General features: G+C 36.4%; 1 protein-coding gene across 10 annotated transcripts in view; it reads left to right on the plus strand.

The window, feature by feature from the left end:
- Window positions 1-24,715, plus strand: part of FUT9 (fucosyltransferase 9) — a 246,318-nt gene that overhangs the window by 125,460 nt on the left and 96,143 nt on the right. For 5 of the 10 annotated variants that reach the window (XM_072642867.1, XM_072642866.1, XM_072642869.1 and 2 more), the window contains one exon: window positions 2,813-2,918. The exons of 4 other annotated variants lie outside the window; for them this stretch is intronic. The gene's annotated coding sequence lies outside the window, so the exon portion shown is untranslated. Of the gene's footprint in view, window positions 1-2,812; window positions 2,919-4,561; window positions 4,605-24,715 lie in introns of all 10 variants that reach the window. One more of the 10 variants, XM_072642870.1, reaches the window with a different exon arrangement.

The raw sequence follows: 24,715 nt of genomic DNA on the forward strand, positions 1-24,715 counted from the left end.
TGAAATTTGTCTATATCACCGAATGACCATTTTTTCCCTTGAAGTATTATATTCAGATTTTCTGGGTAGGTGATTCTTGGCTTCAATCCCAGTTCCTTTGACTTCTGAAATATCCCACTCCAAGCCCTTCAACTGCTTAATGTTGAAGCTGCCAGATCCTGTGTTATCCTGATTGTATTTCCACGGTACTCAAATTGTTTCTTTCTACCTGCTTGCAGTATTTTCTCCTTGATCTGGAAACTCTGAAATTTGGCCACAATGTTCCTAGGAGTTTCTCTGTTCTGGTTTCTTTCAGGTGGTGAACGATGAATTCTTTCAATATCCATTTTGCCCTCTGATTCTATAACATCAGGGCAGTTTTCCTTGATAATTTCATGGAAGATAATGTCTAGGCTCTTTTTTTTTGATCATGGCTTTCAGGTAGTCCAATAATTTTTAAATTATTTTTCCTGGATCTGTTTTCCAGGTCAGCTGTTTTTCCAATGAGTTGTTTCACCTTATGATCTATTTTTTTCAAATTTTTTGTTTTGTTTACTAACTTCTTGGTTTAACTCATAGTCATTCATTTCCCTGGACTCAATTCTCTCTTTCAGTGAATTATTTTGTTTAGTGAGCTTTTGAACCTTCTCCTCCATTTGACTGATTCTGCTTTTTAAGACCTCTTCCTCATTGGCTTTTTGGACCTCTTTTTCCAATTGAGTTAGCCTCTTTTTAAAGCTGCTATTTTCCCCAGCATTTTTTTGGTTCTCCTTTAGTAAGCTGCTAACTTGTTTTTTAAGGTCTTCTATTGCCTGAGCCAAGTTTAAGTCCTCTTTGGAGGCAGGGCCCTTAACTTCCTCTGACAGTATGCCTTGTTCTTCCTCATCCAAAAGGATGGGGGGAGACACCTGTTCCCCAAGAAAATAACCTTCTATGGTCTTATTTTTTTTTCCCTTTTCTGGGCATTTTCCCAGCCAGTGACTTGACTTCTGAGTTTCCTCTCCACAAGCACCTTGCCTCCAGTTCTGCTCAGCCAGCACTTGGGGGCTGAGATTCAAATGCTGCTCCCAAGCCTTCAGGGCTTTTGGTGGGTGTGGGGCTGCTATTCAGTGTGAGATTAAGTTCAGTTGTTCAGGTGGGGACAGGGCTGCCACACAAGGTTCAGTTCCCTGAGGGGGTTTATGCTGAGACCTTCAATAATGGGTGTGAGCCACTGCCTGCTTTGGGAGCCCCTGTCTGCTGCTACCTCTGCTGCTGCCTTCTGAGGGGGCCTGAGTTATGGGGACACCCCACTCCCCTCTCGGCCAGCCAAAAAGACCCTCTCACTGACCTTTGGCGCCTGTGGGTTGAGAGATCTGTGCTGTGGCTGGAGATTCTGCCCCTGAGGCCTGCTCGGGCCTGTTCCTCTCAGTGCCTGTTCCTCTCAGTGCCTCGTGGTCAAGGCAGGGCTGGGCTCTGCTCTGAGTCTGGTGCAGGACAGACCTTTCCCATCAGTTTTTCAGGTCTCTCTGGAACAGAAATCTCCTCTACTCCGTTGTTCTGTGGCTTCTGCTCTAGAATTTGTTGAGAGTTCTTCTTTACAGGTATTTTATGGGCTGTGGGGTAAGAGCTAAGTGTCTATGTATCTTTCTGCTCCACCATCTTAGCTCCTCCCCCTCTTTTACCTTCCTTAAAAAATCCCTTATTGGATTCCCTCATCCCCCCCTCCACTTAAGTGAACAAACATTCCCCATCCCACTTAAGGCCTGTCTATAGGACCTTGTACTTTCCTAATGGACAGTGATGTTTTATTTGCATTATATCTATTTGCACATGTGCTTGTTCCTCTCAAGGCTACATTTTGAGTTCTGTTAGGATGTGGACTGTGTTTTATTTATCTCCCTTATCTCCCTCAATTCTATAGTACAATATTTTCCACTTTGTAGGCACTTCCCATGTGTTGAATTGAATTGGATTAATCTTTTTGATAAATTATTTTGTAATTGTATTAATAATATGATGAGACACTCTCTCAGAAAGAAAGCAAAACAGACCATTGAGAATATGAAAGTCTGAAATAAGATATATAATGTCTTTTAGAATGTGATGCTCATTTACTTATATCATAATAATATATATTTTTATATTACTTTTTTCATGTTGAAGTTATACATAAACTGACCCATCAACTCTATTTTCTTTCCAGATATATGGGAAGTTGAATAAATTATTTATAATTTTGCTGAAGCATTGGAAGGATTAATAATGACATTGCTTTTATTCAACCCTAAAAGCTACATTGTATTTTGGACATTTAAAAATTAAATAAAATATTTACCCTAATTTAGTGAGACTGACATTGTGAAGACTTTAGTTAATAACTAAATAACTAGGGCTAATGCCAGCAGTATTTGTGTGCTAGGCTAGCAGATTAGAAGCAGCCAGGTGGCAGTGAATAGAGCATTGGACCTGGAGTCAGAAAGTCTTGAATTCCAATCATGCCTGAGATATTTACTAGTTGTGTGAATCCAGCCATATCATGTCACCTCTCTGGACTTCAGTTTTCTCATCTGTAGAAAAGGAGATAATAATGGCACCAACCTCCTATGGTTATTGTGTGGATCAAATGGAAAATATTTAAATATTTTAAGCAAAATATCTAATAAAAAATATTTAGCACAGAGCTTGGCACATAGTAGGTACTATGTAAATGCTAGCTAATATTATTAGTAGTATAAATGGTTTTTAATAGCATTTGGCTAAACTAGAAAATAAACATGAAAAATTATAGCTAGTTATCTTTAAATATGTTTAACTAATGAATGTGTTTCTTACTGTCTCTCTTTTTCCATAGGTTTGTAATATAAGAGTTCAAGGATTGGATAACAAATAGGCATCACATACAAACCAGCCCTCTATTTCTACCCACTTGTAATAATCCATGATATGTTCTTCAAATTGTAAGTAAATAAGTTTGATGATGGAGTTTGGGAAGGAAAATGTGAAAGCAGATCCTATAGAATCCTTGGGCTGTTTCAGCAGGTGATGATGCAAAACTCTTCAAGAGCACAGAATAGTTATTTAAATAAAATTCTTTCCATTAGCATGAATATATGAACAGTTATTTTCAGAACCTGCTTTCAAAATATTCATAGTTCCAGATTAAAGTTGAGTATGACATATTGCACATAATAATAGAGTGGGACTTCCTATATGGTTTTTAAAATTTTCAAATATATCATAACATTCTTGAAAATTGTTGATCTTTGTTCATGCTTTTAAGTGAGGTTGAAATTACATTTATTTAAGCATTATTTGCTGCTAAAATGATAATACCACTGGAATGATCTCCAGTAAGAATATTTCTTCCAGGTCAGCTTATTTTCTATGTCCATAGCTTTCCTTAATGCAAAAGAGGTATTGGATATATTGAAACATTTCTCTAAAATATTTTATCAGCTAGATTATTTCAATAAAAAATATAATCTGTCAACCTGATACTTGGTCTGTGCCATTGGGGACTACCTGGTTGACTTGAATCATTTAATTGACCAAGTGTTTCAGTGCCATGTATTTCTGTTCACACAGTCATGAGACTTGGGACAATTCACAAATATTACATTTTGTGATAGTTTATTACAGGTTGGTGTGAAGACTGCCAGGGAAATACTTTAATTCTTTGGTTAATATTAGAAGAAGGAGGATTGACACATTATTGTATCCGTTGTTAGTTTAAACTCTGGTTTTTGTCCTTCATTCTCAAAGAGGACCAAAATGATATCGCTAGGCTAGAGTCAATTTTCAGTGTGTCAGATTGTGACTGATGAGACCAGTATGAGCTCAGAATGTTCTGCCACATGTTGGGCACACTAATGAACTATTTCAATCCTATTTTCTTCACAGAGCACAGTACCTCCTCTGATGAGGGCACGACATGCTGAGTGGTCCTGTGCCAGTCAGTGTCTCCCATGTCACACAATCACTTCCAAAGTTCTTAATAGAGACTTCGAGTGTTCTTATATCACTTCTTCTGACCATCACATGAACACTTGCCCTGTGTCAAAACCTAGAACAAGTTTAAGTCAATAAAAATGAAAAGGAACTTTATGTCCTAATTGGGCATATTTGATTCGTAACCCAAACCAGATTCTCTCTCTCTCTCTCTCTCTCTCTCTCTCTCTCTTTCTCTCTCTCTCTCTCTCTCTCTCTCTGTCTCTCTGCCTCTCCCCCCCCACCCCCTCTAGAAGCCAATTGTAACTCCCCTCCTCCTCTTCCTTCAAACTATGATTCATTTCTTTGTGACTTGTATGGCTATGCCATGCTTCTACAGTGTACCTTTCTATTTAGGGAAGGAACAATAATGCTTTCTAATTATAAGGATCACCTTTCTTCTGAGACATCTTCAGTGCTTGCAGATATAATCCTATTTAAATTTCCTTTGAGATTTCTCGACTATATTACTAACTTCATTTCCTTCTCCTATAGAGTGAGATGAGTGATTATCATGAGTTCACATACCAGTGCCAGAATTAAAAATTGAAACATAGACTGCTTCAGAGAGAAAGTCGGTAAACCAGATAAAATCTATATCCCTTCATTTCAGGCAGGGAGGTGGCAGACTGAATGGAGCACTGGACTTGGAGTCAGTAAGTCCTGAATTAAAATCCTTCCTTCAACACTTACTAGCTGAGCATGTCACAACCTTTCTGTGCCTCAGTTTCCTCATCTGTAAAAACAGGGCTAATATTAGCATGTCCTTCCCAGGGTTGTTGAGATGATATTTGTAATGCTCTGTGCAAATTTTAAACCATTATATAAATGCTATCTATTATTACCATCCCTTTGTGGCTACAAATTTGCAGTGTCATCTTGGAAAGTGACATGAACGCAGTACTAATTTCTACTTTTAATGGGCTTTATGATCAAAATGTCCAAATTGGACTTTTAAGAACTAACAAAAATATGATTGAATGTCATGGTATCAATGAAATTACAAATATAACTAATATAAATGAAAATGATTTGTTTATTTGCAGTTAGACCCATTCTCAGTGTTTCGAAAGGTAAAACAGAGATGGATAATCAAGATCTTAGTTTGCATTCTAATTTAAAGTAGGGCCAAGCAAAGTCTAAAGCAAATAATATTATGACATCAGACTATAAAATATTATAAAAGGAAAATATATCATGACTCTTCTTCTTCCCTTAACTAAAATTTTAAAAAATTTTATGTTTTTAATTTTTTAAGTTATTGATCAAAGTGATTTTAACATCCTGACAAATGTTTTATGGCTAAACCCTAACTTTTAAGCTACATTAATAGTTCATAAACATTTATTAAGAAGCTACCGTGTGCCAGGATAGACTTAAGATCACTATTTTTATTTTATTTGTACCCTGAATGGATATTGCTATGTTCCTGCTTTAAAAAAAGCCTCGTATAAGAAAATGCGAACTTAGAAAGTTGATAAATTAAGACAACTTTTATTTTTGTGGTTTTAAATATCTTCCAAAAATGTTGGCCATAAGTTTCCTTAAATAGGAAATATACTCCCGTAATTCATTTTCCTAAAGTTGGATTCACAGAAAACACATCAGATATTCACTCTTTCTGTAAAGTGAATTATATCTGCATTTGCATATTATAATCTTTTCCTTAAGTATTTACACTCATCTATATTTGTATGTAATCCCAACAGTATTATTTGAGTGACCTCCTAAATTATAGGCAGTTTTCAAATTGAAAGAAAATTATATCCCTTCCTTATCAATAAATCAAAACCTAGGGTTAAGACTAGTATTTCATGAGCAAAATGTCTGTCTATTAAGAAAATTAATTTTAATAGTTAGTTGGATCATTTGGACACTCCTTGTATGTGTCAGAGGAAGATGTACAGAAGAGAAGATACACCAAAACAATACCTTTTTATGTAATTTCATATGATAGAATAATGTTCAATGATTAGAATCACATAATCTTTTATATCTAAATTCTTCTGTATAAATTTGATGTCTCTCATGTTTATAAAGATCTTTAAGAAAGAAGATTCTAGAACTAAGATGTAGTTATTGTCTCTTTTTTAAATAGCACTTAATGTTGAGAATTCCTTTCTCACAACTGACCTAAATCCTTCTGAAAATATTATGAGCCTGTTCCATCTTGTCTCTTGTCTTACAGATGTCAAGAATAATTGCTTTTTGTGTGTCATATAATTTTACCTTGAAAATTAAGAAGCAAAATATTACTGACTGTTTTTTAAAATAATATCCTGCGCTTCATTTTTCTGTGAATGGGAAAGCAGATGCTAAAAATGAGAAATTCTAAAAATTCTGATTTAATTATTAATTTAATTTTTATTGTTCATTTTAAAGTAAGCAAATAGCTTATTCCCCCAAAGATGTTAGAACAGAAGTTCAATTTCAGCTGAGATAATTTAGGCCCACTGAGGACAGTGACTTGCTCAAAGAAGTAAAATTAAAAGGTTTCAAACTGAGGTCCCGCAATCCCAAATGTAGGACTCTTTCTAAGATAATATGCTCTTTTTCCTATGTGTTTGTTATATAAACAGATTCTTTTATTCCAATAATCATCATCAAGTAAACCTTTAGCTTTGCTATTTCAGGAAAAAATACATTTATTATAACTAATTTAATCTTTTTTCAACAAATTTCAGTTTTGACTGTTAGTCTAGTAGAAAGAACACTGAACATGAAATTAGGAGACGTGAGTTGTAATGATAGTTCCTTTACTAAACTATCCATGCAGTCCCTCTCTAAAGCCCTTTTCATTTCAAGTATTTTATAAGCCTATGATATTCACTCTGTACTTTTTTTTTGTTTGTTTCTCTCTGCTTGAGGAAAAATTCACAGTTCTCTTAAATTTTGCTGTCTTGGCTCAGTGGATAGAGTGCCAGGCCTGCAGTTGGAAAGACTTATTTTCCTAAGTTTAAATCTGGTCTCAGACACTTACTAGCTGTGTGACCCTGGAAAAGTAACTTAACTCTGTTTGCCTCAGTTTCCTCATCTCCAAAATGAGCTGGAGATGGAAATGGCAGACCACTCTAGTACTTTTGCCAAGAAAAATCCACATGGGTTCACACACAAAGAGTCAGGCACAGCTGAAATGACTGAACAACAAAATAAAATTTCAGAAAGGGTCTCAGTGTATATTTACAGAAGAATAATTTACAATTGATAGTTATTATAGTATGAAATTATGAGAGGTAGTGTGATATATATATATTGGATAAAGAGCTAGGCTCAGAATCAAGAAAATTGGACTCAAGTCCTGCATCTGGTACATAGTAAGTATGTGAACCTAGGCCAGTCACTTGCCTCCAGACAATTCTCTAAATTTCTAAGCTAGAGAGAAGAATCTGGTCTACGTTAGTAGAAATTCTTCACTAAAAGCTCTTTATAGTGGTAAAATCAGAGGTTTAGTCAAAAAACAAATGAATAAACCAGTTCACATTTTCTCAGTTCCTATCATGTTTATTTTTTCTATTTTCATTTTTATGTTAATGTTATATTGTTGGTTCATAGTTTTCTGGGATGTCTTTCTAGCACAGCCTATAGACACTTTTTCTGGTGTGTATCTTGCCAATAATTCCAGCTCTTATGAATTTGTACTGCCACTTGTGTTTTGATCTACACCAGGTCTCCACAACACTTACACTTGTGGTCAAAGGATTTTGGGCAGCCACTGGAAAATGTAGAGGAAAATATCCTTTGTATGTCAAGGAAATCCTTTGGGATGCCACAGATAAGCATGGGCCACAGATTTTGTAGACCTGGTCTACGCAGAAGAGCCAGATTAAGAATTCTCTATTGTGTAACTGTCAACAAACCACAGATAGGGAATTAATTTAATGTATTTAGAAGGTGGCTCAGACTAATTCAATAGCTATGATCAGTTATGGAGCAGAAAGTATAGCAAGTTGAAGAATCACTTTCTCCTCCAATGGGCGATAGAGTTTGGCTTTTCTTTGGCAGTTCAGTCATGTGCCTACAAATCTGCGCATTAAGAGGCATTACTGATCTTTCCTTCTGTGAAGTCAAAGGTCATTTACTCTGTATCCTGCATTATAGCTCTTATCCAGTATACTTGAGATTGTAGCTTTTTATATACAGCTCATCTCCCATATCAGACTGCAATCTCTGATAGGTCAAGTATTGTGTTGTACATAAAAACACTTAGGCATACCTACATATATACATATATTATGTATGTGTCCATATAAGCTGTGTCCCTAGTAGTTCATAGTGTAATGTCTTGAAATAGTACAGGTGTCAAATAAATACTTATTAAAATGAACATTGCAGGATGCCAATCAGGAAAGGTCAGAACTGTAGGAAATATATTACTTTGGTGATTTCTCCATGATGCCTCTTAGATCCTTACATGAAGTGAGAAGATGGTGTAGCTGTTTCAGACAAAAGTCCTGTGAACTGTAGCCTTCCAGAAAGTCCATTCAACAAGGCATTGTGCAACCCCTTTTAGGTGCCAGGCAAGATACAAGGAAAGAAAAAAATAGTATACCATTAAAACACTCACAGTCTAATGGGGGAGACAATGTATAGACAACCATAAACAAGCAAAATGCACACAAGACAAAGTGGATGTAATAAAGGGAAGACACATGAAGATGGATGGGGAAAGGCTCTGTGCAGAAAGTGAGATTCTAACTGAAACTTGATATAAGCCAGGGAAGCCAGAAGGTGAAAAGAGATAGCATTCCAGGCATGGGGGACACCAGTGAAAAGGTATAGAATCAGGAGATGGAATATCTTGTGTGAAGAAGAGCAAGGGGTATCACTAGACCACAGTAGGAGATCATGGAGGGAAGTAAGACCGAAAAGGTAAGAAGGTGCCAGGTTGTGAAGGTATTTCAAAGCTAGAGAAATGCTTTTTTTATTTGATACTGGAAATAATAGGCTGTCACTAAAGTTTATTGAATTGGAAAGTGGGGTAAGGGGACATGAAAAACTGTGTGTTAGATCAGTTTGATGTTTGAGTGGAAGATGGACTGAAATGGAGAGTCTTGAAACAGGAGATGAACCAGAAATCTATTGTAATAGTGTAGGCTTAAAGTGAGGAAGGTCTGCACCAGGCAGTGTTAGAAAAAAGGGAAAGAGTTTCTATAAGACTTGGTAATAGATTGAATAGGTAGGGTGGGAGACTGAGGAGTCAACTTAGCTGACATCTAAATTGAGAACCTGGTTTCCTGGGCAGAAGGTGGTACCATCTACAGCAATAGAAAAGTTAGAAAAAGAGGAAAACTTGGAGAGATAGATAAGTTCAGTTTTGGATGTGTCAAGTTGAAGATGCCTACATGTCATCCAGTTTGAGATTGTGCAGTAGGCACCTGGAGATGTGAAACTAGAGGTTAGGAGATAAGCTAGAGATCAATAAACAAATCTGAAAATCATCTGTATAGATAACTGAATCCACTGGAACTAATGAGATTATCAAACAAAAGAGTATAGAAGAAGAGAAGACGACCCAGGACAGAACCTTAATGGACATCCATAATTAGTATGTACAAACTAGTTGAAGGTCCAGCAAAAGGTACTGAGAAGGAGTCATTAGATAAGTTGGAGAACCCAGAAAGCAGTGTCTTCAAAAAACTTGAGGAAGGAGAATAATGAAGCTGACAATGTCACTTTGCTGCAAAAAAAAAAAAAAAAAGAAAGAAAGAAAAAGAAGGATAAGGATTGAGGGGAAAAAAAACATTAGATTTGACAATTAAGAGATTATTGGATCACAATTATTGGACATTTGGGGCTTTGGAGAATTTGAAAGTGTGCTAAGATAGGGCCCTTTTCACTCCCTGCCTTTGAGGGCTTGCTGGGTCCCTGGTCAGTAGAAAATAATGCCAAATAGCTTCTATTGAATGAGTCACAGTGATAGAATCGAAACCTATGTCTTTAGGAAGAAAATCACCTATGATTTACAGCTACTAAAAGACTACTTATCGATAATTTTCATTTTATTAACAATTCACCAATCAGCTACTTTACAAAATGTGCTAAGCACATTTAGTAATGTCTCAGCTCTCTAAGTCACAGTTTCCAAAATGTTCCAAATTATATGCTCTGGAGAAGGAATTAGAGGGTAAGGATTTTTAGAAACTCTTAATCAGTCCTTTTCAACTAGTTCCTTTTTTATTGTTATTATTTTGGGAGACTGTGATTTCCCTCTATTAGCTGCATTGTAGAGAATAAGACAAGAAAAAACTTTCCAATAGACCAGCCCCTCTAGAAAAAAAAATATGGTCTGGAACATTGATGCTAGTGAGTCATTGAGTGCTTAGAATAAGAAACATACAGATAAAAATACCCTAAGTTTTTTATTTAAAGCGGTGAACACATGCCCTGTGGGCTTTCTAGTCAGCCATGTGCAAGACATGCCAATTTTGCAGGCCTAGGTTTTTTAAACTGTGCTGTTTGAAATACTCCTATTGAATGTTTTTTCAGTCTTCTTTTTTCTTCCGCTACTCTTCTCCCACTAAGTAGCTTTTCTGTCTTTCTAACTAAGGATACTTCTCCACTCCATTTGGTTACATATTCCACCTCATGCTAGTAGTGGAATAAGACTGAATTCCAAGTCACGTAGAAATCTTTACAAAGAACACACCCTATTTCCAGAAATATTTACCCCACTCCCCTACCATCAGCAGCACCACAGACACAACTGAGAAACAGTTGGGAACTGGTCTTTGATACCTTATCATCTCCCTTTCTTGTCTGGAGCAAAAAAAAGCATGACTCAAGTAAGAGAGAAATGATAAAATGGTAGGGAAGGAAGAATAAAGAAATAGAACTAAGAGGACATATGATTACTATGGGCGTAATGAAGTTCTAGGGAGAAAAAAACATTTTTTGCTTTCTTTATCAGTCTTTCTCATCCTTATGACCCTTATCCCTCTGTTATCTGGGAGTGTAATTTTCAATGAGCCAGCTCCTGCTCAGACTGAAGAGCTTCTCTTCTCCTGTCAGCTCATATTCCTTCTAGGTTGACTTCAGTCTCCTCATTCAAATGCTATAACTCATTATAAGATCTAGCTGTCAAATCCAATGAGTTTTTCTTGGTATTTTATCCTCCTTATTCTTCTTCATTATATTCAACATATCTGAATACCATCTCATGTATCAAAATTGTTTTTTCCATATTCAAATTTCAAAATCCATCCCTCTCTTTGCTTTTTTGTCAACTGCTCTTTAAACAACCACACCGGTAAGCTCTTTCCTCTCTGCTTAGCTATGGGTTTCCCTCAAGCCTCTGTCTCTTTGTGCATCTCTTTTCTTCTTTCTGTGTCTCTCCCTTTCTTTATCTCTGTGTCTCTCCTTCTCTATCTCTGTGAATCTCCCTCCTGTTGCGCTCTCTCTTTTTCTCTCTCGCTCGCTTGCTGTTTCTCTGTCTCTGTCTCTTTCTTTTTCTCTCTGTCTCCTTTTCTCCACATTTGTCCCTCCCACCTCTGTACACTCACTTGCTTAATAGAATTCATTTTAGTCAATTAAAAAAACATTTATTATGTGCCAAGCACTGGGAATACTATGACAGATGTAAAGACAATACCTCAAGGAGCCAGATTGAAGTGGAGGCAAAGTGGGGTCAATATGAACAGAAAAAAAAATACATGCTGGATATATATGCACAATGAGTAGAAGTTGGCGTGGGGAGGTGGTGCACTAGCAGCTGAGGTATCAGGAAATTTTCATGTAGAAGGCAGCACCTGAATACTATAGGATCCCACAGGTGAAGAGGGAGGTGGGAAATGAAGCTTTGTACATGTATATCAGCAAATAGGTCAATAGGGATAGATTTCAGAATGCAAGGAGGCAAGTAAAATGTAAGAAGAATGAAAAGATAGAAACCAGACAAGCTGTAAAGAAATTTAATTGTCAAACAGAAGTTTAGAGGTGATCCAGAAGGCAATAGGGAGCCACTAGAAAAGCAACATGATCAGACTTGTAGTTCAAGAAAATCAGTTTGGCAGCTTTACAAGAATTGGTTTGGAAAACAGTGAGCCTTGAGGCAGAGAGACCAAGATAAGAGACTCTGCTTTGGGTTACTATTTCTGTAAAGATGTTCCCAGGTTAATCTACTTATCCAACTTTCTCCCACAATCTATATGCTCACATGTTCTATATGTTTTCTAATATATAGGTGCTTGGTCATTATTACTTCTAGTTCAATGTCACAGATGTGGCATGTGACTATTTTCTTTTCCAAAATCTTTTGTAGCACTTAACTTCTCTTGGAAACACTATAAGACTGTCCCCTACTTTGGGGCACTATATTGTTTGACTTAAAACTGTTCATCCTTCTCAACAAGACTATTGCAAAATCTTGGCTCTTCTTCCTCCATAATACTGTTCAGGTATTTCCAACCTGGGGTAAACATATGCCTAGATATAAGAAGCTTGTTAAGGGGTAATTTTTCTTAAATAAAAGTAATACCTATTTTATTTCTTATGTATGTATGCATCGCAAACTATATTTTATGTTTCCTATTGTATAGTAGAGTTTACTGGAAGCTAAAGGAATCAGGGTTCAAAAGTGGTTGGGAGCTTCTATTCTGATTTTTCCTTCATTCTTGTCACCCTTTCAAATTCCTCATAAAGATTCTACTCATACTTCTAAGAACACTGCCAACAGACTCCTTTTCTTTCTCATGAACAAATAAAATGGGTATTGAACATGAGCTAGAAAGGCGACCTTGTCAGACCTCATCTTATCTCTTACTCCTCTCTCCCCTCTCTGCTTTAATCACACTAGTATTTCTGCAACCTGTTTGTCCCTTCCCCATTGACCAACCCAATTTGTTCCCAGATTCTTCTCCATATGATGATTCCCAGGTACCCTGCCCCACCCCTCTTCTTCATTTGCCTAATTTTACCCTTCAAAGTTCTGATCTTTGAAAGTTCTGATCAACTAAGTAAAATAATCCTTATATTCACACCAATACCACTTCTTTCAGCTGGCCAAAGTATGCAGAAAACTAGTGATTATATTTTATGAACTGTTTATCCCCTGCAACCTTTTGGGCCACCTTCCTCCACCACCCAACTGGCAGACATGCCTAGGACATATAAACTCTAGTATTTTTACTACCTAAAACATTATTGAGAAGGCCAACTTGTTGCATTCCAAAGGCAGGTGTAAACTGTTTTTAGATGGCCTGTAGCACCCAGATGCCTTCCAAAAACTGAGACCTGACTTTATTTACATCTGTATTTGTATTCTTTGGCTACCCAATAGCACACTGTGTTTTGCCTCTAGAAGCATACCTATTTAATCTAAATAAAATCCTTGAAGACAGGAACAGAATCATCTCTATGTTCTTTAAATTCCCTTCAGTGTTTAGCATAGTGATCCGCAGTGAGTGAACAATCAAGAAATATGAACTGATGATTAAGAAGGAAATGAATGATCATCAACAGCCATGTCAAATAACTGAAAGCAGAATTTGGCTCTAAATTTTGAAGGTCAAAGCTCTCTAACCTGGATAGCAATGAAGGAGACAAGATTCTTATAAATGATTATTATTTGACCTGAATGGTAATGATTTCACTTGTTTCCTTTTTCTTAATTTAAATAACTGACATTTTCAGATGTGTTATTAATGACCTGTAACCTAAAAATAATTGGCAGCTTGGAGAGTATACTAATCAATAGACACATTTCTATGAGATTATACTATTGAATGATTCACTTTGTTGATACTCCATCCTTTTCCTTGTATTGTCAGAGCTTACTTTTGGCCCAATATTTGCCATTTTGGCAACAACAACAAAAAAGAAATTCAGAAGACATTTAGAAGCTTTTCATTACTATATGACCTGGCCAAAAAAAAAAAAAATTAAAATCAGCCATCTGATCAGAGGCAATTCAGAGGACTAAATTCTAATCTTCATATATTAAATAATTTACTTGATGACAAATTAGTGCTAAAATTAAAATTTGGTTTTCTCTCCAGCCAGGAAAATTCTTTGTCTGTGCAGAAAACTAGGAAAATCTTAGACTACCCCCTGTATGGCTCTTAGTCTTAGATTAAACAAATTAGAACAAAAGTGAAGCCTGATGGGGATGATAATGAATGGTTGAGAAAATTAATTATTACTTAAGCACAATTAATTAATTGTTTTTTTCCCAGCAACTCAGTGATGTAATGTAATAGCTTGACTGAAAATTGGAGATACCCAAACATAGAATGGGTTGTTTCTGAAAGCAGTGATTTCTTCCTCACCACAGGTCTTTGTGCAATAGCTAGATTATTACTGGTCAGTTTGTGGAGGGGATTGTTGTCCAAGTAAAACCTGCTGAGGTCCCTTCCAACTCTGAGATTCTGTGATTTGTGGTATTCTGTCATAGACATTTGGTTCCCTTTGTTTCTTCCTACATAATCTCAAATCAAGACAAGGTCTTAGATCGTTGTGTTTTGAATAGTATGTGGGACAAGCCTTATCACAGAAACTAGTGTGTTCCTAACATAAGGTTCCTGTTTATACCTACTAAAAATAACATGTAAATCATTAAACCCAATAAATAGGATCCCCTTCCCCATGTAAATGCATGAAATAACCCTTTGGCCTTGTCAAATAATATGCTACTAATACTGAACCATACTGGCGATCCTTAGTACTGATGACTTTGAGCAGCACCAGAGTTACTCTTAGAGTCCCTTCCTCCAGACTGTAGTATCTGCCCATCTTATGGAAGTAGGGGGCTATTCCAAGTGATGGTAGTAGAATGAATTGGCCCAAAATGCACCATAAATCCTGCTGAGGTTTTGTCTTCTGGCCAATACCTCTCTCCATGAAGAACCTTCAGTTCTTTATCTTTTTACACTCTTAAGATTTGTTGAACAATTCCCTTCATCTCATCTCCTTCTAGAACCAGTGCCAGCTTGTTACTCTGCTGGCTAAAGAACTTTGGTAGAGACCATGGTTTTAAGAAGGACTTGTGAATGTATAATCAATGTCATATTACTTAACTTCTCAAGGGGCAGGGGAAGGGAAGGAGGGTGAGAGAGTTAAAAAAATTTTCCTTGTAATTGGGAAATATTTAATTAAAAAAATATAAACATATTTTTCACTTGTGAAAAGTGAAATGGATCCTTTGTCTCCTCAGAAACTTAAGTGCATATGTTATTAGATTGACTCTTTTTTTATAGGATAGGTCTGAAATATTACTCCTTTAAACATGCATGGCTGAGGCATACTTTAATAAGAAGGTGTTAAACACACATTATTTTGTCTGGTAGATGCCAAGAATTTTGGCCTGATCTGTTGAGATTCTTGCACTTAGTTTCCTCTCCCACATGACCTAGAATATGCCTAAGCTAAGATTTGTCCATTCTCCATAGATAAACAAATGCCCTTTACCTTCTGAAAAGGGAAAATTCTGAGTAATAAATTCTCTTTACAAATTCAATGATGAGCAAATATAGGACACAGTATTTCTATACTGGGGAAATTTGGTGCCATTGTGCTCTTCTTTTTAATATTTGGTTTAATTGCTTATCTTTTCAGTTGCTTGAAGGTAATAAAAATGTAACCACTATTCTTTTCTTCAATACACTCCAGAGCACATGGTAAAATTGTGGCTCATATTCAAACACAATTTGATTGAGAAATCCATGCAGCTTGAAGACCCCATTCTAAAAGTAATGGGCCATTCTTGGTGCTGACTGTACTCCAGGGCCTGGAGTTAGATTATACTACTAGAAAAAATAGCCCAATTCTGGGTAAATGTTTGCAGATAATATTGAGATTTGGGTCTCAGGTCCTTTAGGAGAAAAGTTGGAAATTAATTTAACAGTCTTTACAGACTTGTTTCTACTTTATTCTTTATTATGCATTTGATTATATAAGAAATATTAGATGAATCTGAGTGAAGAAAATATTTCATTACTTGATTTACTTCTAAATTATTTACGATACTTCATGTTTTAATTAAATTATTTTGCTACTGGAAAAAAGTGGTCCACTATTTCAAGGATATTATTACAATAATAATGATAGTTCATATGCATGTGGACAGGTAGGTAGTGCGGTGCATAGAATGCCACGCCTAGAGTCAGGAAGATTGGTAATGAATAAATAAAAGTGCTCTATTCCTTTCTTTCTGAAAACTTCTCGTGTGTCCTAAAATCCAGAAACATTTCATAGGGTAAGGGGGTGGTATCCCTATGAAGGTCAGGTGTTATGTCTTTAGTAGGGTGTGTGTGTCTGTATGTAGTTGATGATTTGGAGGTTCAGGAAAACAGATTCAGTTCTATCTACAGACTAGCATTGGGAGATACTGTCACAGATACCTACCGTGGCTATCTCTGCCACTTTCAAAAACAAAGCTCAACATGACCTTCCTCCTGACATCTTAGGGGAGCAGTCTCTTTATACAGGAATCTCCCTGCTTCTATCTTCTGTTTTCCTGTAATTCCAGACATTGGTATCCTTTTATAACAACACAGAATTCTAAGCATCTTAAAACTATATTTGGTGCTTTAATAGACTAGCATTAATTGTCTTCAACTGGAGCAGCAGATGATGTGTCTCCACTTTTCACTTCTTTTTTTTAAATTTATTTATTTATTTTAAGTTTTCAACATTCATTTCCACAAAATTTTGAGTTCCAAATTTTCTCCCCATCTCTTCCCTCCCCACACCCCAAGCATCCTAATTACTCCTACCACCAATCTGCCCTCCCTTCTAACATACCTTATCCCCAAGAGAAGGCAAGATAAATTTCTATACCCCATTACATGTATTTCTTATTTCCTGGTTGGATGCAAGAACAATTCTCAACAATTGTTCCTAAAACTTTGAGTTCCAAGTTCTCTTCCTTCTTCCCCACCCATCCCATTTGGAAGGCATGCAATTCAATATAGGCTATATATGTGTAGTTTTGTCAAATGACTTCCATAATAGTCATGTTGTGTAAGACTATGTTTCCCTCCATCCTATCCTGCCCCACATTTCTTCTGTTCTCTCTTTTGACCTTGTCCCTCACCAAAAGTGGTGACTTCTAATTGCTCCCTCCTCCCATTGCCCTCCCTTTCATCATCTCCCCCACCTTACTTATCACCTTCTCCCCCACTTTCCTGTATTTGTAAGATAGGTTTTCATACCAAAATGAGTGTGCATTTTATTCCTTCCTTGAGTCAAATGTGATGAGAGTAAGCTTAACATTATCCCTTTCACTTCCCCCCTTTTCCTCTCCATTGAAGTCTTTTTCTTTCCTCTTTTATGAGAGATAATTTGCCGCATTCCATTTCTCCCTTTCTCCTTCCAATATATTCCTCTCTCACCCCTTAATTTCATTTTTTTTAGATATGATCCCTTCCCATTCAACTCACCCTGTGCTCTCTGTTGCTCTCTCTCTCTCTGTGTGTGTATGTGTGTGTGTGTGTGTGTATGTGTGTGTGTGTATAATCCCACCAACTACCCAGATACTGAAAAAAGTTTCAAGAGTTACAAATATTGTCTTTCCATGTAGGAATGTAAACAGTTCAACTTTAGTAAGTCCCTTATGATTTCTCTTTGCTGTTTACCTTTTCATGCTTCTCTTCATTCTTGTGTCTGAAAGTCAGATTTTCTTTTCCGCTCTGGTCTTTTCATCAAGAATGCTTGAAAGTCCTCTAGTTCATTGAAAGACCATTTTTTCCCCTGAAGTATTATACTCAGTTTTTCTGGGTAGGTGATTCTTGATTTTAGTCCTAGTTCCTTTGACTTCTGGAATATCATATTCCATGCCCTTCAATCCCTTAATGTAGAAGCTGCTATATCTTGTGTTATCCTCATTGTATTTCCACAATACTCAAATTGTTTCTTTCTGGCTGCTTGCAATATTTTCTCCTTGACCTGTTTGGCTACAAGGTTCCTAGGAGTTTCTCTTTTTGGATCTCTTTCTGGAGGTGATCAGTGGAATCTTTCAATATTTATTTTGCCTTCTGGTTCTAGAATATCAGGTCAGTTTTCCTTGATAAATTCTTGAAAGATGATGTCTAGGCTCCTTTTTTGGTCATGGCTTTCAGGTAGTCCCATAATTTTTATATTGTCTCTCCTGGATCTGTTTTCCAGGTCAGTTGTTTTTCCAAGGAGATATTTCACATTATCTTCCATTTTTTCATTCTTTTGGTTTTGTTTTGTGATTTCTTGGTTTCTCATAAAGTCATTAGCCTCCATCTGTTCCATTCTAATTTTTAAAGTGAGTTTTTGAACCTCCTTTTCCATTTGGCACATTCTGCTTTTTAAAGCATTCTTCTCCTCATTGACTTTTTGAACTTCTTTTGCCAATTGAGTTAGCCTATTTTTAAAGGTGTTATTTTCTTTAGCATTTTTGGGGGGGCCATGCAACAGACCCTCCCTGTCAACCTTTCAGGTCACCCTGGCCTGGAAATCTCCACTCCATTGTTCTATGGCTTCTGCTGCTCTAGAATTTGTTGAGAGTCTTTCTTCACAGGTATTTTATGAGTTGTGGGGGAAGAGCTAGTGTCTGTGTGTCTTTCTACTCATCCATCTTGGCTCCACCCCGCTCTTTTCACTTCTTGAGATATTACAACCACTTTCTTGTGGCCTCCCACTGCCCCTTTTTCTCTATGTTTCACAGCCAACTTCCACTGCCTGGACTATTGCCGTAGTCTCACAGGACCCCATGGATGTAGATTTAAAGCAGGAAGGGACCTTATAGATAATTGAATATAAACTCTTCATTTTACAGATGAGAAAACTGATGTTAAATGTCTTGTCTAGGTCACACAGTATCTGAGGGAGCACTTAAACCTAAGTCTTCCTTACTCCAAGTCCAGTACATTATCCACTACTTCTCCATATCTCCTAATTATTCTCCCCATCTCAGGTTTTGCCTTCTCCAATACACCCTTCACAAGTCTGACCCAATTACACCCCTACTTAGGAACTCCAGCAGCTCCCTCTTTCCTATAGGATAAGATATAAAGTCCTCTCTTTGGCATTTAAAACATAATTCCTTCACAACCAGCCCTCCTACATGCCTTTCTAGGCTTATTCCATATTACTCCTTCTTATGCACTTTATGATCCAGCACAACAAACCTTGCTGTTAGTCACAGAGAACATTCTATCTACTGTTACTTTGCTTTTGAACAAACTATACCCCTTCCCGGAAGTCATTCCTTTCTCACTTGTACTTCTTAGAATCCCCAGTTTCCTCCGTAACTCAAATCAATCACCATCCACCCATCTTCCTATGTCTAGTGCCTCTTCACTCCTAGAAATTGGTTTAAATTTACTTAGGATATATATTTGTATATACTATCTTTTGTACATATCATGTCCCCCAATCAAATGCAAACTCATCAAAAAGGAAAACTATTTAAAATTTTGTCTTTGTATCTCTAGCTCCTAGCATAATGCCTGACAAACAAAAAAGGCACCTAAGTAATAGGTACTTAAATGCTAAGTGATTGAATGGTGTAGTAGGCATTAAGTATATACATGGTACACACCATGGCATCATATGTACACCTGGGCATGTTTACTACCTATTAGACAGATTTTTTTTGTTCCCCTAGGAATATTGTGGGAAAGATTATGAGTTGTTTAACTGCCACTGGCAACATGGTTATGGGCACAGGAATAGATAGACTTACTACTATATCTTGGATTCAGTGATAAAATTGAGTTAATAACCAGACTGCCCAGACTTAAAATTCCTGAAAGTATTGTTTAAGTTGATTTTTTTTTAATATCAAAACCTCTTAAGAGAAAAAAGTATCAACATTTGTTACCATTTCCATTAAAATCCAAATATATAGATTGCTAATACCAACCATTATGAGTCCCAGGATGGACTTCAAATAACATAGGCTGAGACTGCCAAACAAAATCTATTCCCTTTCTGCCTTTTTTAATATCTAAAATCTGTCATGATCCACATTACTTTCATCAAACCTTCATTTTTTTTTTATCCCTAGCATCACTTTATAATAACTTTGAATAAATGACCACATGGAATGCCTTCTCCCTGTTAATTAATTCCTATTTATCCTACATATAATTTGTTTTGTATATTTTTTATTTATATTCCCTCATTAGATTGTAAGCTCCTTGAGATAAGGACTGTCTTTTGCCTTATTTGTATACGCAGTGCATAGCACTGTGCCTGGCACATAATAGACTCTCTATAAGTATTGATTGATTGATGATAAACTGAAGTTAACTAACTTATCTATGTATCAGTTGCTCCTTCCCAAATATTTTCATATTGGTCCAGATATTGAATAAAACTATAATTCTGATCATTTATCCCACCTAGAAGTTTTCTTTTCTGGTTGCAGTATTATACTGCTGTCTAGTTTTGTGATATAGTGATTACTACTATCATCTCAGAAGAAGACAATGTCAAAATATGAAAAATCTGAGGAAATCTTTGGGATCTTCTAATATGAGTAAATAGAAAACTAGATCAGATAACACCCCATATACTAAACTAGATGAATACTTAGGAAATTGGATTCAGAAGTTTTTCCCCACATTTTTATCTGTAGGCTTTGCTAAATAATTAGTTTTCCTAGCTTTGGTTTTTCTTTTTGTGATTTGGGCATTAAAGAAACAAAAGACTATCTCCCTACATCACCCAGGCTGGAAGTATAGGATCTACTCATGGGCCAGGTCCCACTCAAATTGGCACAGGACTTTGATTTGCTGTTTCTGACCTGGGCTGGTTCAGTCCTCCTTAGGAAGCCTGCTGGCCTGCTAATCCTGAATGTTCACCATGTTGTGGCACACTTAGAATGTTGTAGACACTCAGTTTAAAATTCCTAAACTCAAACAATCTACCAGCCCCAGCCTCCCTTGCAGCAGTGATTACAAGTATGTGCCCCCACACCCAGTTGGGGGAATTAATTTTTATCAGCAGATAACACTTTGTATTCATGAGTTATACTTTGTAATCACAGAGTTTAGAGCTGTAAGAGACCTTTGAGGTCACCCTGCCATCTTGCGCCTGAGTAGAAATTTGTTCTTCAGTATCAACTAGTGGCCATGTAGATATCTATAAATAAATGCAATCATGTGTAAAGCATGAATAATAAATAATATTAACCAGAGATCTTAGTGCAAAGAGATAAATTCACTTTCAGAGGCATTCTTGAAATTATATCGTAGGACTCGTTTGACTATGACAGTTCATTCTCAGCTGCAGCTATGCACTTCCAATTTCGCTTCCCAAGAGCATGTCAGAGAACAGGGTGAGGTGTTAAAGCCATAGGTATGACAAACCACCTGGAAAAAAGAAACAGAGATGACTGAGATCGCTAAAAGAGCAACTGATTGGTTGTCAAGCAAGACTGATTTTTAAATTAATACAAGCATATCTGAAAACTCCAGTTACTGAATGTCATGCATTTTACATATAACGCTACACCACAGGAGTGATTGCAAAACATTTTTTTCAGTCTTTTTCTGTGCTGAAGATGAGCAACTGTTTTTCTCATTGTATGCATAGTTTGTCTCCTATTGAAAGCATTTCACAAAGTCAAAACACTTATAAATTTATTTGTTTAGGCCTGTGAAAGGGACAGAACTTGAAATATTTATTCATAATATACTGTAGAAGTTGCAGCTATTAAGAAAAATATTTTTACTTTACTTGACTTTTTGGCTGGAGAATAACTTAATTGGAAATAAGTTAAAAGGATAAAAGTTAATTTATTTGGGCATATATAAGTTAGTTCCTTTTTTTTGTGATTCCTGAGTAGAGAAAGGCCGCTAGTTATGCCATTTCTAATTAGAAAAATAATTCTTATAGGTTTACACAGGATAGAGATGGAGTCTGTCCCTCATATGCCTGGGCAGCCTTATTTCATGTTGCTCCCTTTTGCTTACTTTCTGTTCTAGTACACCTGGCTCTCTATTTCCTAGACAAAATATTTCCCCTCTTGACTTTCTCTTTGCTTATTTCTAACTCAGAGATGCTGAAACTCCCTTGAAAGCAGAATTCAGTTAGCACTTCCTGCATGAGGTATTTTCTGATCCCCACTGTTGTTCATTGAAATTACTTACTATTACTTTATATATGATTTTCATTTGCTTATGTTTATGTATATATTGTATAGTAGCATATAAGCTCCCCAATGGTAGGATATATTTAGTTTTTGTCTTTGTGTTTCCAGCAGTTATTTCCGTTTCCTGCATATACTGAGGTGTGAGGAGTAAATACTTAACAACTGGCTCTCAGGAAGAAAAAAATGTATTGATGACAAAATTTTAAGTTTTATCTGCCTTATTAATATTTTTCTATCACTTTCTTAATTCTAGGCAGTCAGCAAACAATAATTCAAAACCCAATTTGTAGCTTTTGCTAGTTTCTGAGTTAATACACTGAAAATTTAACAATTGACTCTTCAAACCTGTGAGACTGGCTCTAGTGCACCCTTACTAGATTTTATTTAGGAATTTGCTTATTAAAATTTATGTCTTATGCACATAATGAGTACACTATTAGACATGGCTACATTAACCTGAAGGAATCAAGGTTTTTTTCCTTAGTTATATAGGATAAACTGAATTTTTTCATTTCTTGTTTTTCATTCGTGTCTAATTATTCATGACCCCATTTGGCATTTTCCTGGCAGACATGCCAAATTGTTTGCCATTTCCTTCTCCAGCTCGTTTTACAGATGAGAAACTGATGCAAACAGGGTTAAATGACCTGTCCAGGATAATGTAGCTAGTAAGTATCTGACACTGAATTTAAACTCAAGTCCTTCTGACTCCAGGCCCAGCACATTATCCACTGCATCATCTAGCTTGTCCTAAACTGAATGCTTTACCTTTTGAGTGAAATCAAAGAACTCATTTGGAACTTCTGCCTAGTAATCTAGCATTATGGGAATTTATCCATCTTCCTTCCTGAACTTTCTCTCTTTTTCCCTATTCTACAAACACTGGTGGAAACTTTCAGAGGTATAAAACACAGTTTTTCCCCCTTAAATCAAACATTAGACCAACTTAAGGAGAAAATGTAGGCAGTAATCTTTCAAAGCAATTCCCCCTTCTTCATCAGGGGATGGTATCTTTCCTCAACTAAAGTGGAAGACTTTTGAGAGCAGGAGCAGTATCTTCTGCTGAAGGCCATATGCTGACATTTTTGTAGTGAAAGAACTACAGAAGTGATTATAAGACATTTGCAATTTTAAGTGCCCCTTACTATGGGGACATAGACTTCTGTTTGAACCAAAGTGACCCTAAATTAATGGGGCGATATCTCCAACCAAATACCACAGATGTGTTTATGACCCCTGGGACCTACTTATTTTGATTTCCCACAGTATCTTTTTTTCTTGGAGGCCATCAGGTTAGGTGACTTTCACAGGGTCATACAGCTAGTAAGTGTCTGAAGCAGGATTTGAATTCAGGTCCTTCTTACTCCAGGTGAGGTTGCTCCATTCACTGAGCCACCTAGCTGGCCCTCCAATAGAATCTTTCAAAGTATTGGGCACATAATAGATGCCTAATAAATATTCCATGGTCAGAAGGAAAACATAGGTACATACATTTTCTTTAAGATTGTAAGAATAATCACTGGAATTTAAAAATATAAACATACCCTGAAATTCAGAAAAATATCAAACAAGCAACAATGAAATGCTAATCTACTTGGCTTGATGACACAGTGAATAGAGTGGTGAACCTGGACTTGAGGTCAAATGCCACTTCACTCACTAACTGCGTGACTCTAGGCAAGTCAGTTCACCTCTTTCTGCCTCATTTTCCTCACCTCAAAAATGAGGATAACAAGACATTCCTCCCAGAGTTGTGAGAATGAGAGACTAATTGTAAATTGCTTTGCAGACCTTAAAGCATTATTTAAATGTTAGCTATTGTCGTCATCATCACTTGATTTGGCATATAACCCAAGACTCATTTTTAAAAGATTTTCCATAAGATTTTGTGTAATTAAAATAAATTTCACCAACCAAATTTGACTCATTTTTTAAAAAAAAATAATATCCTTTATGAAGTGGAGACAAGTTCTTTTTCAGGAGTATTCACTTATATGAGTTACAGTATACCTCTTCTAGGCTCCCAAATGATGCTAAAAAGAATTAACAGCTCAAGTAAGTGAAGGTTTACTTCAGAAAGAGCACATTATAGTGCAAATAACTGGACCCAATCAAACAAGTGTGACATACTTGATCTTAATATTTCAAGGAATGGAACCTTAGGCTGGCTAATTGTCCAAGTTATCTTTGCTAGGTTTGAAGGTTCAGAGATTGAAAGGATCCCAAGAGATCCACGAAGGAAATTCAATAGGATGATTACCATTTAAACTTTATGTTGTCAAGAAAGAATATTTACTAAAAGGAATATTACAGATGTCCTTAGAATTTATAATGCAACATCTCCTTCAACTAACCCCTCTAAATTTATAATAATTACACATTTGCTAAAGATGAATGGCAGAGTGGATAAAGTACTAAACTTGTAAGTTCTGCCTCTAATAAGTATTAGCTAAGAACCATGGACAAGTCATTTAATCCTTCAGCCTTAGTTTCCTTACCTGTAATTTGGAGATAATGATGTCTCCTACCTCACTGGGTTGTTGTGAGAATCAAATGAGATAGGCAACATGTTTTGCAAACTTTAAAGTACAATAGAAATATTAGTTAGGCAGTTAGATGGCATAGCGGATAATGTAATAAGCCTAGATTCTAGAAGATCCAAGTTCAAATCCAACGTCAGACACTTTAATAGCTGTGTGACCCCAA

The sequence above is a fragment of the Notamacropus eugenii genome, chromosome 2 (genome assembly GCF_028372415.1).
Source record: "Notamacropus eugenii isolate mMacEug1 chromosome 2, mMacEug1.pri_v2, whole genome shotgun sequence".
Lineage (NCBI taxonomy): Eukaryota > Metazoa > Chordata > Mammalia > Diprotodontia > Macropodidae > Notamacropus > Notamacropus eugenii.